This window comes from Podarcis muralis, chromosome 4 (genome assembly GCF_964188315.1).
Source record: "Podarcis muralis chromosome 4, rPodMur119.hap1.1, whole genome shotgun sequence".
NCBI classification, from domain to species: domain Eukaryota; kingdom Metazoa; phylum Chordata; class Lepidosauria; order Squamata; family Lacertidae; genus Podarcis; species Podarcis muralis.
In genome coordinates, this window is record NC_135658.1 from 33947168 (window position 1) to 33962005 (window position 14838).

The 14838-nt window shown below is 44.4% G+C and overlaps 1 long non-coding RNA gene across 1 annotated transcript; it reads right to left on the reverse strand.

Annotated features, from left to right (window-relative positions):
- Positions 1-3602: 3602 nt before the first annotated feature.
- LOC144327377 (uncharacterized) lies at positions 3603-7107 on the reverse strand. The gene is made up of 2 exons (XR_013392462.1): positions 6565-7107; positions 3603-4415 (listed from the first exon to the last, which is right to left on the reverse strand). It is a non-coding gene; the product is annotated as an uncharacterized LOC144327377 (long non-coding RNA).
- Between the last annotated feature and the right edge of the window lie 7731 nt (positions 7108-14838).

Consider the following 14838-nt stretch of genomic DNA (forward strand, 5'->3'; position numbering starts at 1 on the left):
AATTGGTCTCCCTATTTTTCAATTCAATCATCGAAAGATAGGTCTGGTGTTCACCTACTTGTTTGTTGAGTGGTCTTACCTCTTTTTCTAACTGTCCAAGTCTTTGACTAGTGTCTTCAACCAATTTCCTGTTTTCACCTGAGGCCTCCTCCAATTTTGCAATTGATTGAGTGTTCTGTGCCACTTGCCCAGTTATTCTATTTAGGCATTCTGTGTTCTGGTCTATTTTCGCAGTTTGCTCATCAGCTTTTTTGTCCAAAGATTCCACTCTCTTATCCAAAGATTCCAATTTTTCATAGATTGTTTCTAGAATGGAAGAAGCTGATCCTGAGGCCATATCCTCCAATTGTAAATCCTCTGTCTCTCCTCTCCCTGCCAATGGCAAGGAGGCAGCTTCTTCCTCAGAGTGCAAAATAGGCACAGACGATCTACGTTGCTGTAGAGTTGAGGCTAGAGTTGTTTGTCTCGTTCTTGGTCTTTGTTCTTTTTCTTTAGTCTCCTTTTTCTTTGCGCCACTCATTCCAAACTTATCTAGAAGTCAAGGTCAAGCTGAGTTGTTCCCATGGGAAAGGGACAGCCCAGATGCAACACTCAGCCAGCAGGCCAAGAAATAGAAAGTAAAGCAAAATCACTGTTGTTAAGTCCAAAAACCTCTAGGGGGAGCCTAAAATGTCTTTTAGGAAGTATTACCCCAAAATAAAAGTTAAAGTCCCAAGAACCTTCAAATGTTAAATTTTTAGCAGAGTTGGTGTTGTAGAAACACAATGTCTCAAAACAGTGCTTGCTGGTACTTCAATTGATGTTATAAAGTAACAAAATCCAAGCCTCTCAAATTTTCCCAGTTTATGTATCAAAATGCTTAAGTCTGCAAACTGATTGCTACTGTTGCCAGGCAGCTCCAGCCCTGGTTTCCTTCTTTAAATTGTAGCTTCAACAGAAGAGGATTTCAAAGTCCATGCTAACACATAAATCCATTGCTTAAACTCCTTTTCTGCCTTTAAATACAGTTCAGTGAATGCTCAGATCCAGTCAGTAAAAAATTTACTTACAGCCTCCACTCCTCCGGCTCTTTGCAATAAAGTTCAATGACAGCGGAAGACGGACTTCCTTTTTCTTTTCGTCCTCCGCTTTCTGCCAAATTCAATTACTTTGGTCTCAAATTGGTCTCCAATTGATTAAAAGTCTCTATTACTCACGGATTGCTATGTTTTAAGTGCCAAATCCAGGAAGAAAGGTCGGCGCTCACCGGCAACGGCTTCGCGGCTTCTCTCCGCCGATTGCGGAACGACCCTCAGCGCCGCTGCCTCCTCCGCGATCCGGAGCCCCTTACGGGGTCCCTTCAACGTTTCGGGGGCAGCTTCTGGCGCCCGCCGGGTCCCAAGGCTGCAGGCTTCTGCCGCCTGCAGTTTTCCGGTGTGGGTCTCCGCTTCGCCGTAGCGGACGACCCGTTCTCGGACGGAGCTCCCTTCCCGGTTAGGAAAAGGCAGCCATTACCCTTCGCGCCGCCTCCGGAAGTCAGATACAAAAACTTCTGGCCTGAGAGTAATGGTTGGTTCCATTAACTAAATATGGTGTGTGCTTCTTTGTGCTTAAGTTAATAGAATGAAGACATTTTAAAGTTGACACTTCTGACTACTTAAGAACATTTTGGGATCTTGTGTGTTCAGGGTAGTACAAGAGGAAAAAGACAGTGGACTTGGGAAGTTGTGGACATTCCTTCATTGGAGGTTTTTAAGCAGAGGGTGGATAGCCATGTGTCATGGATGTTTGAGATTCCTGCATTGTAGGGGGTGGGACTACATGACCATTGGTTTTCCAACTCTACAATTCTATCGTTCTATAGAAAAAACAAAGTGGAATGAAGTTATAGGGCTTCATGGAGTTGTTATGTGTGTCCTTGAGGACTGCTGAGAGAGGCATATAGGCTGATGTGCAGACAACAATCTATGCTGCTCCCTGCTGTGAGGGGTAGGTCTTGTTTTTGAAGTGCGCATGAGGACCACATCAATGCTTAGTACAATGCTGATTCTTCAAGTCGAAAACATGATCCGAGTGCTTCTAAAATGGCATTGAGCAGCTACCCCACCAACTGACTTTTTGCAGATAAGGCATATAGTCATACCTCATGTTACTTTTGCTTCAAGTTGCGCGTTTTCAGGTTGCATCCCGTGGCAACCTGGCAGTACAGGAAAGGGTTACTTCCAGGTTTTGCCACTCGCGCATGCGCACAAAATGACGTCACGCACATGCGCAGAAGCGACAAATCATGACCCGCGCATGCACGGACGTGGGTTGCGTTCCTTTCAGGTTGTGAACAGGGCTCCGGAATGGATCCCGTTTGGAACCAGAGGTACCACTGTATTCAGTAGACTCCACCTTAACACTGCCTCAAGTGCTGTGCTCTGCGTTAGATATGAAATTGGCTAACTGTTGCTTCTTCTAATCAGAGTTGGTTGAAATGCACCAAGACCAAACCACAGCTTCCTGAGATCATAGAACTGTAGAGTGGGAAGGGACATTGAGGGTCATCTAGCCCAACCCTCTCCAATCCAGGAATTTCAAGTAAAGCAGCCATGGCAGAATAGAATCATATTATGCTAAACTTCAGTTTGTTCTGAAATAAAACTTGCACCACCGTGCAGCACAAAGGAAGGGGAGTGCATGATCCCAAAGTTCACCCCAGCTTGTTTGTGATCACTTAATTATTTGAAGCACAGCTAAACAACAGATGGTTCATGTCTCAGGGTGGGCTTAAAAAGGGATTTGTGGAACACAATACATGCTCAAGTAGCTCCAGCACTGGACATCGCTTTGAGAGCCATAAGCATGCCCAACATCCTATTCAAAATTATACCCCTTAATGCTGTGGCAGTTTTACGTGTGTGTTGTTTGTTGATTCATGTTTACAGAATTCAGGCTCTACATATGTGCTGGTAACTTACAGTGCAGTCCTAACCATGGCTGGTATCCCGCTAAACAATTCACCACGCCTGTGTCCAACGCATGCTACACCGCAGGAGATTGTCTGGGAATGAAATTATATACAGGAACTGTCCAAGCATGGCAGCATTCTAGCAATAAACATGCAGCCGTGTAAAACCATGAAATCTGAAACACAGAAGATGCAGTTTGAGAAGAGTCCATTTATTCCCTGCTACTTGCATGCAATGTCTTGTCTCAAAATACAATAAGGGTGTTGTCATATGTAAAGCTAAAATTGGCTTTTCCTATTTTTCTTCCATGCAAACACAAACCTACGATTGTGAGAATCTGCATTCAATTTCTCTTCCATGTTCTGCCCCATACTTAATAGCACAATAGAGGTGCTTTTTATCACCATGTGTGAAATGTTCAAGCATATAATATTGTTGGATAGTTCAGGATAAATGTATGGAGAACAGGGAAGCTTGCTCGCTATTGTGCTTAGTCCTAATAAAGGTAGTGTCAGACTGGATTTTGGAAAGGTTTCTTATGGACCAACACAGTTTCCTTTTTTTGTGTGAGTCATCCAAGATCTGTAAGCTTTAACGCAGTATAATTCTTAACATTTTCTTTTTGAGCTTTAAACCCCTTAGCTATCTTTGTTGTGTGTGTGTTTTTAAGTTAAAATAAGAAGCTTTTGAAATATTAATGTCCCAGAAGAGGTCCAAAAACTGTTCTTTATGAAGGCATCTGCCCCAACCTGTTTCCCTTATAGTATACCCTATGTGTTGAATGCAACATTGTAGTCTAAAGCTTCTGAAAGGCAGTTTAGTAGGGATGGGTGAATCTGTCAGTTTTTGTTTCTTCCTGTTTCTCATTTCTCCATTTTTCTTAAATTCACATTTCCATATCAGTGTGACAAAAGTCCTCATGAAAATTCACCAGCATTTTAGTGCTATTTGTTCCTAATATGATCATGTTATCTTGCAATTTTGCCTAATACTGTATTCATATTTTTTGCAAAACATATTTTTGCACAAATTACCTGGCTGCAAGACTCAGAAGCGTGTGTATTCCAAAGAATGGTGGTTTCAATATGTTCATATTGTTTTGGAAAGTGAATTAGGTAGATTTAAATTTGAATCCAAACTGAACTGAATCCCACCCCCCACCCCCCTAGCGCTTGAGGAAATATGTTCTTGAGCATAACACTGAGAGAGGGAAACTGCAAGTTACTTCTATATTCCATGCCTGAAGAATCAGCTCATCATTTAAATTTGGAAAGTTTGGCCTGTTTCAGATTAAGAGATCAGTTTAATGCTTTATGCCTTTTAAACAAAGCAACAAGAATTAAAAACCCCAACTCCGTTCCCATTTCTTGCATAAACAATAAAACGGTGGATTTATCCCCTGCTTCAACTCCTATTGGGGGTGGGTCAAAGAGGAGAAGTGATTTTGTGCTGGTAAAGCCATTTCTTGCCAGTGTAATAGACCTAGGAGAGGAGAAGAAGTGAAATGTAAATACTTTCAGAAAGGAGTAGAATTATGTTACAATCTTGCCACAGGATATTAGGCGCTTTCCTGCTTCTGCCCAGAAATTACTGCATTTCTTTCAAACAGAAGGTTTTCATTATCCCTTTAAAAAACTCAGAAAAGTACAAGTAGACAGTGTCAAAAATGAAACATAATGGATAAATAATTCAAACCCCCCCCCCCATTTTTTAAAACAAAACAAAGGCACTGGCCTGTTTGTGTGTTCCAGAGCTGCACATTTGTGGGGAATGGGGCGGGGGGGGGGGGAGAGAGACTAAGAACATTACAAGTTTTTTTTAAAAAAACACGTTTTCTCTCCCGTTTCTGTTTTGCAAGAGAGGCATTTCGATTTTGTGCTAAATCACAAGCTTGCTAATGGTCACCTAATGGTCTTTTTGGTGGTAACTCCCACAGTTTTGCAACATTCTCTGTTGACCGACTCAGTGCCCATCGCAAATGGTACTGAAAGCACAATTGTGTGCAACTGCCAGATAACATTATGAGCACAAATCTATTAAATTTATTAGATTTAGCTGGGATTAAACCCCTTTGAATGCAAAGGGACTCACTCCTGAGTAAACATGTAGAGCCTTGTGTTTAAAACCACATAAAAATGCTTATTATTTCACAGAAAGTTGAGATTGTTTTCAGGAGAAAAGCTATATGCCAAGAGCATCCATTTTTAAAAGTGTCAACTAAAGTGATAGCAATTTAAGATATGTTTTATGCTTGCTTTACATGCTAGCCAATGGCTTCTCATGTATCCACAGCCCAGATACCAAGTTCATTGGGTTGACAAGCCTGATTTACACAAGTCTCTCTCTCTCCCAGGAGGAGAATGAATTCAGCGCTGTATGTGTATTGCCCACAAAGTTCATAATTCACAGCACCACTTCAAAACAATAAGGTGCATTGTGAAAGGAGTACATTTTAAGTTGTTCTGGTTAACCAAGGTTGTAACACTACTTACAAGTAAGTGGGGCTCCAGAGTGGAGTCTAGGCACTCATAGAGTCATGATGTTTGAGAGTTAACAACACAATACTAACCTATAACATGCCTTGACTTGGAAGTTACAGCACAATCCTAACCTAATAATTTCCACATAAACAGGGTTAGGACCGAAAGCTTACTTAACAACACCACTTTATAATGTTACTGATAATGGTTTGATCCTATCTCCAGTTTATGCTAACTGGGTATAAACTTTATCTCTCAGCCCAGCAAGGTTCTGGTTCCTATAACATGAACACCAATACAAATGCAATTTCATACCCTCCAACATTTCTCAGATGAAAATAGGGACGTCCCATTCCATAATGATAATTTTACTATTTATACCCCACACATCTTACTGGGTTGCCCCAGCCACTCTGGGCAGCTTCCAACATATATAAAACCAAAATAAAATATTAAACATTTAAAAAACTTCTCTATACAGGATTGCTTTCAGACGACTCAGGGGTCGGATAAGTACATCACCTCCAACATTTCTCTAATGAAAATAGGGACATCCTAAGGAAAAGTGGGACATTCTGGGATCAAATCAGAAACCGAGATGGCTTCTCAAATCAGGGAAAATAGGGGCACTTGAAGGGTCTGCAGTTTTCTGAGTAGAAGCTGGCAGGGTGAATCATCGGTGTAGTATCCTTTGAGTCTGGGAAGGATACTCGCTGTGTGAGGAAACATTGCAACAGGAGCAATGGCTGGGGCAAAATAGTCTTCTTTTATTCTATTTCTCTAGGGACTCAGCTATACAGCTGCAAATAAAACGTTTTAAGTGTGTTATAAAGTGCAATGTACAAATGTGACACTAGATGGCGATGGTGAGCTATGGCAAATGCAATATATTTTTCAAAACACTTTTTTAAAATAGCATTTTCACAGCGTTCTTTATATGTGCGTATATTCCACCTAGGTTTATTTTTATTAACAGCAGCAAACACTTTCTATTGTTGAAATGCACCCCAATCTGCAAGCGGTGTGAGAGTCCAGGGGTTCCAGGCGTTTACCCAGGGCTGGAATGAAGGACAGCAAAAACTGTGGGGTCTTCATGTGACATGGTTTATTTACACATATATACAACCTGAGCCTGCGATAGAGGGACTCACGGCATTAACACCCCAGAAGGTCCTTCTTCTCCCATGGTCTCAGCCTTGGATCCAAGCACAAACCAAGCATGGCTCTCCCTCTCTGGCTGCTTCTAGCTTCCAGGTTGCACACACCCAGCTCTGGCTATTGTCTTCTTCACTACCAGACAGGTGATGGAGGGGGCCCACCCATTTGCCCTCTGGCACAGAACAACTTCTTTTCTCATGCTAACAGCCCATCCTTAGGGCTATTAATCACCAAGAAGCTGGTCTGGCTACTTCAACAATGGAATTCTACATTAGATTTTAACCCTTGCTGGATCCAGGAATTAGAAAGGACTCAGGCATACAGTGGTACTTCTGGTTGCGAATGGGATCCGTTCCGGAGCCCCGTTCGCTACATGAGCAGATTGCAACTTGCATCTGCGCTTCTGCGCGTGCGCAGGTTGCGACTCACCACTTCTGCGCATGCACATGACGTCGTTTTGCGTGTCTGCTCATGCTCAAGCGGCGAAACCCGGAAGTAAGCCTTTCCGGTACTTCCGGGTCACCGTGGGACGTATCCTGAAAGAACATAACATGAAGCGGACATAACAAGAGGTATGGCTGTACAACCTAACTCCCCACCCCAGACTCACAACAATACCATAAAACAGCATATTGCAGTGTAGAATACTATGAAGTTCCATCCACATTGATGCTGAGCAGGGCTAGTAGTAATAATAGAAGCATGTGGGCTGGCTGACTTGCAAGCCACATCTGAGGATCCCTGCTCTATATGCGTCGCCTCCGTAGAGAGGCTCAGCTGTGTTTGCTTAACACTAGGGGGTGGATATGTAGGTGGCCTTGCTTTCGTGAAATTTATACTTGATGAGGCAAAGAGAGTTGGCATTTTAAAAGCGTTTCAGGGCCAAACTATATGTTACAATGAATATGCTTTAACCTAGCCACTTTCCCCCCTCTTTTTAAGAAACAGCAGCTGTAGGTCTGTGATGCAGAACGTGCTCCCATTTCAGGTCAGGGGTTTTGCTCCCAATTCCTGCTGAAAATCCTCTCTGGCTTCAGCTGCTATTTGCCCCCTAAGGTGCAAATCACCTTCAGATGGAATTGTAGCATGGGATAGATGAAGAGGATATGCATGAGGAGCAGGGAGGGAAGGCAGATGGCAGAGGCTTGGGTGACTGTCTTTCTTCTTATATGTCAAATTTGCATAGATCCTGCTTTGAAGATAAAGAGAGAGAAAAACTGAGGACTTGCAGGGAAAATGTTGCCTCCCACCAGCTATCCTGCCCAGGCATGGGAGATTGGGAGGGTTGCTAAAGCAGAACTGCATCATCTGGATGCCCCTCAAAAACTGAATAAACAGGACAGGATTATTCAGCAATAAAAGATATTTAGAAGTTTCCTATGTCCCCTACCTGGGCAAACAGGATGCATTATCAGAGTTCAAGGGCACATTTCAGCCAAATACGCAACGAGGGTGCGAAGTAGGGCTGGTGAGGACTCTGGCTCAGATGGGTGTGTTACTTGGGAAGAGGCCCAAGGGCCAGATAAAGGAAGCTAGAGGGGCTCTATTTGTCATCCCCTCCACCCTGGCCTGTGGGACATGGGCGGTGCTGTGGGTTAAACCACAGAGCCTAAGACTTGCCGATCAGAAGGTCAGTGGTTCGAATCCCCACGACGGGGTGAGCTCCCATTGCTCGGTCCCTGCTCCTGCCAACCTAGCAGTTCGAAAGCACATCAAAGTGCAAGTAGATAAATAGGTGCCGCTCTGGCGGGAAGGTAAACTGTTTCCGTGTGCTGCTCTGGTTCACCAGAAGCAGCTTGTCATGCTGGCCACATGACCCAGAAGCTGTATGCCGGCTCCCTCAGCCAATAAAGCGAGATGAGCGCTGTAACCCAGAGTCGGTCACAACTGGACCTAATGGTCAGGGGTCCCTTTACCTTTTACCACCCTGGCCAGTACATGTCTTTGCTAAGCTGTAGGTGATAGAAGTGGGGAAAGCACCTACGAGGAGGTCAACTAGACTAAGCTCCTCCATCCCAATATAGGACACACATTTGCACCTCTCATAAAGTCTGCCAATATGGTCTGTTCCATGTCTCTCGAGAAAGCTACAGCCAGGTCTGTGAGCTTTCAAGGATACGTTAGTCCCCCTAATCCTCAACGTAAGCTTGCCTTTGTTCAGTTTCTCCCTACTAACCTTTGGCTCAACCTATTTAAAAATTCCTCTACCTTCTTAGGCTTAGACCACGTCTCTCACTTACTTGTCAAGGAGCCAAACTAAGCATATTTAATTCTTTTCATCTCTCCTCATAAGTCAGTCCTCAAGTCATTTAATTATTTGTGTAGCTCTTTACCAAATAAGCCAAATACACCTCTTTAAATAGCTCTGGCTGCTGTTGTTTATAGCATCTCCCAAAGTTCCTGTCATGTTTATGATGTGGTTTGTTCCCTCATACTACACTTGAGCTTAGTGCTGCACGCCACCCTAGTCTCCGAGCTGTGCAAGATTTTTTCTTTCCTTTGGGAATGAGGCACAATGGAGACTGTGGTATCTATATGATTCATAGGGGAATCCCTGCTTATGTGAGGGTTCTGTTTCTGGCCTCCGCATGTGTCAGGGGGACTCACACAAGTCCATTCTACCAGTGGCGGAGGAAGCCGCTTGCGCACCCGGAGCGGCAAACATGACATGCACCCGAGGGCGGGGCGATCTGCCCAGGGGGGTGCCGATCATCCCGGAGGTCCCAACGCTGCCCACTGATCATGCAAATACGCCCATCAGTGGTGCACCGATACTCCCAGGGCCGACAAGCTCTCCTCGCCATGGCGCTCCAGAGCTCGCCTTCTTGTTGCAATCAGATCTTCCTCCTCCCCACCTCTTGTCAGCGCAGAAGGCCCTCCTCCTAGGGGAAGGAAGGAGGCGGAGCGAGCGAGTGAAAAGTGTAGAGAGGTGGGATCGTCCAAGGCACAAATCAGAGAGAGAGAGAGAGAAGCTACAGACTGAGCAGAAAGAGGAGCTTTCACGTCGCTTTGGGGACATGTGTGCGCCGGAGGTACACTGATGAGCTGTCATGCACGGGGTGGTGGGGCGAGCCCCCTGCGCTGTGCCTTTTTGTCACCCCCCTCAGAGATAGCACCCGGGGCGTGCCACCCCCCTTCGTACGCCCCTGCTTTCTGCCCTGCCCCCTTTCTGCGCCAAAAACAGCACACAAGTCAGTGGTCGTGTGTGCATGCTGATTGTGTGCAAGTACCGTTTATTTACACATATATACAACCTAAGCCTACAAAGGGGAGTTCACAGCATTAACACCTCAAAAAGGTCTTGTTTCCCCCACCATGGATTCAAACCAAAATGAGACATTGCTCTTGAATGTTGCTCCGAGTCTCTCCCCAGCTCACTGCTTTACTTCCAGGTTCCATCATTGCAATTCAGCACTGTGTCAAAGTTCCATAAACGTGGGTGCAAAGGTAAAGGGGTTATCCACAAGATAACTGCAAACTGCTTATTTGTGGACTTCCCCCCCCCCCCCATTGTGCAATCTTCTCCAAAGGCCTTCGGTAATGACAATGATGGGCAGCGACTGGTAGTGCAATAGGCAATGCTGCATGGACCATCATTCATCAGGACTGCCTGTTTCCTGTTTCAAGAGGAAGCGAATGCCTCCTCATTTCCTTGAGTTTTGCTGAAAGAAAAGGAAACGTTATCAGTCACTTGGAATTTCCTTCCTCTCTCCATAATATGGACTATCTCTGTTATGCAGGAGGCTGTAATTTATTTCTTTGGCAGAGAAAAGTTTGCCATTAAGCTTGAGAGGCAATGTGTGTGTTAGGAAAATATTCTGTAGCAGTATCCTCTCTTCTCCATATGCTTGAACATTGGAAATCCACCAACTCTTCTTCCATCCTTTAATTAATCGATGCACTGTGTATACCTACAGTATTTCTACAGTGGTACCTCGCTTTAAGAACAGTCCTGTTTACGAACAATTCGGTTTACAAACTCTGCAAAACTGGAAGAAGTGTTCCAGTTTGCAAACTTTACCTTGGTCTAAGAACGAAATCCGAATGGTGGAAGGGCACTGGAGGTGGGAGACCTCATTAGGGAAAGCGCGCCTCAGTTTAAGAATGGATTTGGTTTAAGAACAGACTTCAGGAACGGATTAAGTTCGTAAACCGAGGTACCACTGTATTTCTATTATTTGTATCCTTTTCCTTCCAAGGCACAAAGGCTGCATACCTGGTTCTCCCCTGCCCCATTTTATCACAACAGCCCCGTGCAGTTGGTTTGACTGGGAGATAGTGGCTGGCTCAAGGTCACCAAGTGAGCTACTTTGCTGCATGTAGATTTCAAGTCTTGCTTCCCAGGTCATAGTCCAACACAATAACAGTATGAAACGGGGTGGAAGTTAATATGCAAGTAAAGGAGGAAGGAGCAAAACCAATAAGAGGTTTGACATGGGAAAATGAAGTGGAAATTAATAAGGTCTTTGGGATGAGGTGGAAATTAATAAGAAATTAGGGGAAGGGTGGTGGTGGTGCTCAGTGGATTTAATGGGGCAAATGGATTGAATTAGGCCACACCCACTTTGACATTAAGCTCCTAGAAAGTTGGTAATGGGTCAGTGGTCTTGGGTCAGCCTGAAAAGGGTTAGTTACCCCTGTTCTAAGCACTACGAATATTGGATCTTACACTGGCCCATATCAGTATATCCTGATGCAGTAGTGATCAATGTCAGTCTTTGTTGTTGTTTTATAATGTGCACACTAGGTATCTAGCAACCATCTATGAGCAACTGCTGGTGGTGCCATCAATGGACACTGCCCAGTTGATGCTGACCTAAGAAAGGGTGGTGGTTCCCCATTTGTAGAATACCTTCCCTGTGTGGTGTGTATGACTTTCCTTACCACATTCAGAAGTTAAAACTCAGGCATTTGATGGCTGAAAGAGACTGTTCCTGGCAACCGTTACTTCGCTAACTGTGAGGGTGTGCGACTGTTTTTAAAAAATGTGTTTAGATGTTTTAAAATATGTTTTGGCTTTACTTTAATTGTATTGCTTTATTGTTTGTTTGTTTGTTTGCTGCCCTGGGCTCACTTTGGAAGAAGGACAGGAAAGAAATGCAGTTGATTGGTTGATTATAAAGCTGCAGGGACCAAGTTCACACACAGTTTCCTTTACTGGCATAGCCAATAATGAATGAATGTGTAGCTGTTTCACGTTACACATGAATGCATACCGTCTATACACATGTTGCTGATTCAGTAACCTGTGAAGCGGCCCAGAGTATTTTCACATGGGGAAGGCTCCACATCTAGTCACATCTAGCTGATTTGGGGTGCCAAATGGCCCAGTGAATGCTGCAGAGGTATTTGAAAATACAGTAGCTGAGTTGTTGTTGTTTAGTCGTTTAGTCGTGTCCGACTCTTCGTGACCCCATGGACCAGAGCACGCCAGCCACTCCTGTCTTCCACTGCCTCCCGCAGTTTGGTCAAACTCACGCTGGTAGCTTCGAGAACACTGTCCAACCATCTCGTCCTCTGTCATCCCCTTCTCCTTGTGCCCTCCATCTTTCCCAACATCAGGGTCTTTTACAGGGAGTCTTCTCTTCTCACGAGGTGGCCAAAGTATTGGAGCCTCAGCTGCATGATCTGTCCTTCCAGTGAACACTCAGGGCTGATTTCCTAAAGAATGGATTGGTTTGATCTTCTTGCTGTCCATGGGACTCTCAAGAGTCTCCTCCAGCACCATAATTCAAAAGCATCAATTCTTCGGCGATCAGCCTTCTTTATGGTCCAGCTCTCACTTCCATACATCACTACTGGGAAAACCATAGCTTTAACTATACGGACCTTTGTTGGCAAGGTGATGTATCTGCTTTTTAAGATGCTGTCTAGGTTTGTAGCTGAGTTAGTAGCAACCAAAAGCTTCAGCTACCCAAAGTCCTTCTGGGTTTACCAGAAGACAATATGTACACTGTGACGTATCTTTGAGCACCTGTAAGGAGCCAGCTGGATGATGGTATGAACAGCCAATTACAAATATATGAGTGATTTGTGCCTTCTCTCCCTTAGTGATTGCCTGTGCTCTCTGCATCTCATTTCACACTTGTCTTTGCACTACGAGGCAAGTGTTGATGGAAATAAGCCAACTGACATTTATGACAAGGCTTAACTTGCTTGCATTCTTTTATTCCTTGGGCAAGCTAGATGTCATAGAGACATGATCCATGTGTCAGAATGTAGGTCATACTTAATTGCTAAAAAGGGGTCAGATGGGGGTTGAATTAAGGTCCAGCATGGGGTTGCTGAAACCTTCCTCTGCTTGCAGTCTTTGCCCAGAACTTCACTCTCGTTATTTTTATCGCAGCGGCAATTATTTTCTTTCTCACAGGGCATACGACCTATTTGTTGAGCATTCCTCCTGATTTGCTTGGACAAAGCTTTTGTGGGGGTTAGATTGTACACAGTCTTTATTGAGCAGTCATTCTGATTTGTTTGTGAGGATATTATCTTACAATAAGCATTCATTGTGTATTCATACTGGTTTTCTGGCAGGGTGTTTACATGTCTTGCCGTTAATCATTGTTCATTCCACACTTTTCAGTTCGTTTCCCTCTTCCCTTCCTAACTGCAAAAATATCTTCCCCCCCCCCTCTTTTAAGTGGATTGGTTGTGCTAGGGCAACAGAGCGCTTTAATTCACTTTAATTGCACAAACCTACATTTCCTGGTATGCGCTTGAATCCCTCCCACAAAATATCAACAGTCTGAATTGGATGCACCCATAGCCCCACAGGGTGAAAAGCAACTGAGGAAAAGCAGAGGTTTTCTGGGGGTGGGGGGGTGGGGGGAAGCTGCAACTCAGTTCAAATACTCGGGTCTGTGTTGGTTCACTGAAAAAATATAAGCATAAAAGGAGAATTCCTGGATTCCAGCATCCAAGTTTGGGGCACCACATTGGCTGAGCCATGATTTTGGTGTTTTTGAACTAATTCCTTTCCAGTATCCCCCTCACCACGACCATAAAGTATCAATTTTGTTATACAAAATAGACTACAGCGCTTTTTCTTTGCCTCTTAGTAACAGCCCAAAGGTCTTCCGGGTCAGTGATTTTTAAAGACGTTGTAATAAAAGGGAGCTGCCACCAAGTGTGCTTTTTGAAAACATTAGATATGCATTGGGACACCTCTCCCTTCCATTAAGCCTAGCTGCAGCTGCATTTCATGGAAGGGGGCAGTTGCTTCCCCATCAAACTGCTCTGTGAAGTGCCTCCCCCACTTCCATTAAACAGCTCACCTGGGCCACCTGCCGCATTATTAGTGGCCACACAAACTGCAGAGTGATGACAGCCTTACATTTTTATGTAAGAGTACAAAAGAACACATATAGGAAGCTGCTTTATACTGAGTCAGACTATTGATCCACCCAGCTCAGTATAATCTACACTTTCTGTCAGTAGCACTCCAGGGATTCTGATAGGAATCTTTCCTAGTCCCACCTGGAGATGCCAGGAAGTGAACCTGGGACTTTCTGCATGCAAGGCAAATGTTCTACCATTGAGTTAGGGCCCTTACGTAGGAGTCAGCAGCAGTGGACACTCTGGATACTCTTTTACTCCTAAGTAAACATGGATACGATTGTATCTTAAGTCTCTTCTGCACCAGCTAAGACTTCATCACAGCGTGCTACTCCTGCCCGCTAGTTGCCAACACATGCACCAGCCATGCCTCCCTGGCCTATGCATGACCGGTATCCATCTTAAGGGGCTATGCACATATTAATGAACTATGCACACATGACTGCCTTCAGCGGACACTGTCCATTAGGATTCCTGCCATAAGAAGGTTAAGGGGTGATATGATAGCCATGTTCAAATATATAAAAGGATGTCACATAGAGGAGGGAGAAAGGTTGTTTTCTGCTGCTCCAGAGAAGCGGACACGGAGCAATGGATCCAAACTACAAGAAAGAAGATTCCACCTAAACATTAGGAAGAACTTCCTGACAGTAAGAGCTGTTTGACAGTGGAATTTGCTGCCAAGGAGTGTGGTGGAGTCTCCTTCTTTGGAGGTCTTTAAGCAGAGGCTTGACAACCATATGTCAGGAGTGCTCTGATGGTGTTTCCTGCTTGGCAGGGGGTTGGACTCGATGGCCCTTGTGGTCTCTTCCAACTCTATGATTCTATGATTCTAAGTAATGAGCCCTATATGCTTGCATTGGTGGGATGTAGTCTCCTTTCATACAGACACTGATCATGCTCCACTTGGAAGGACATGGCTGATGGGTGCA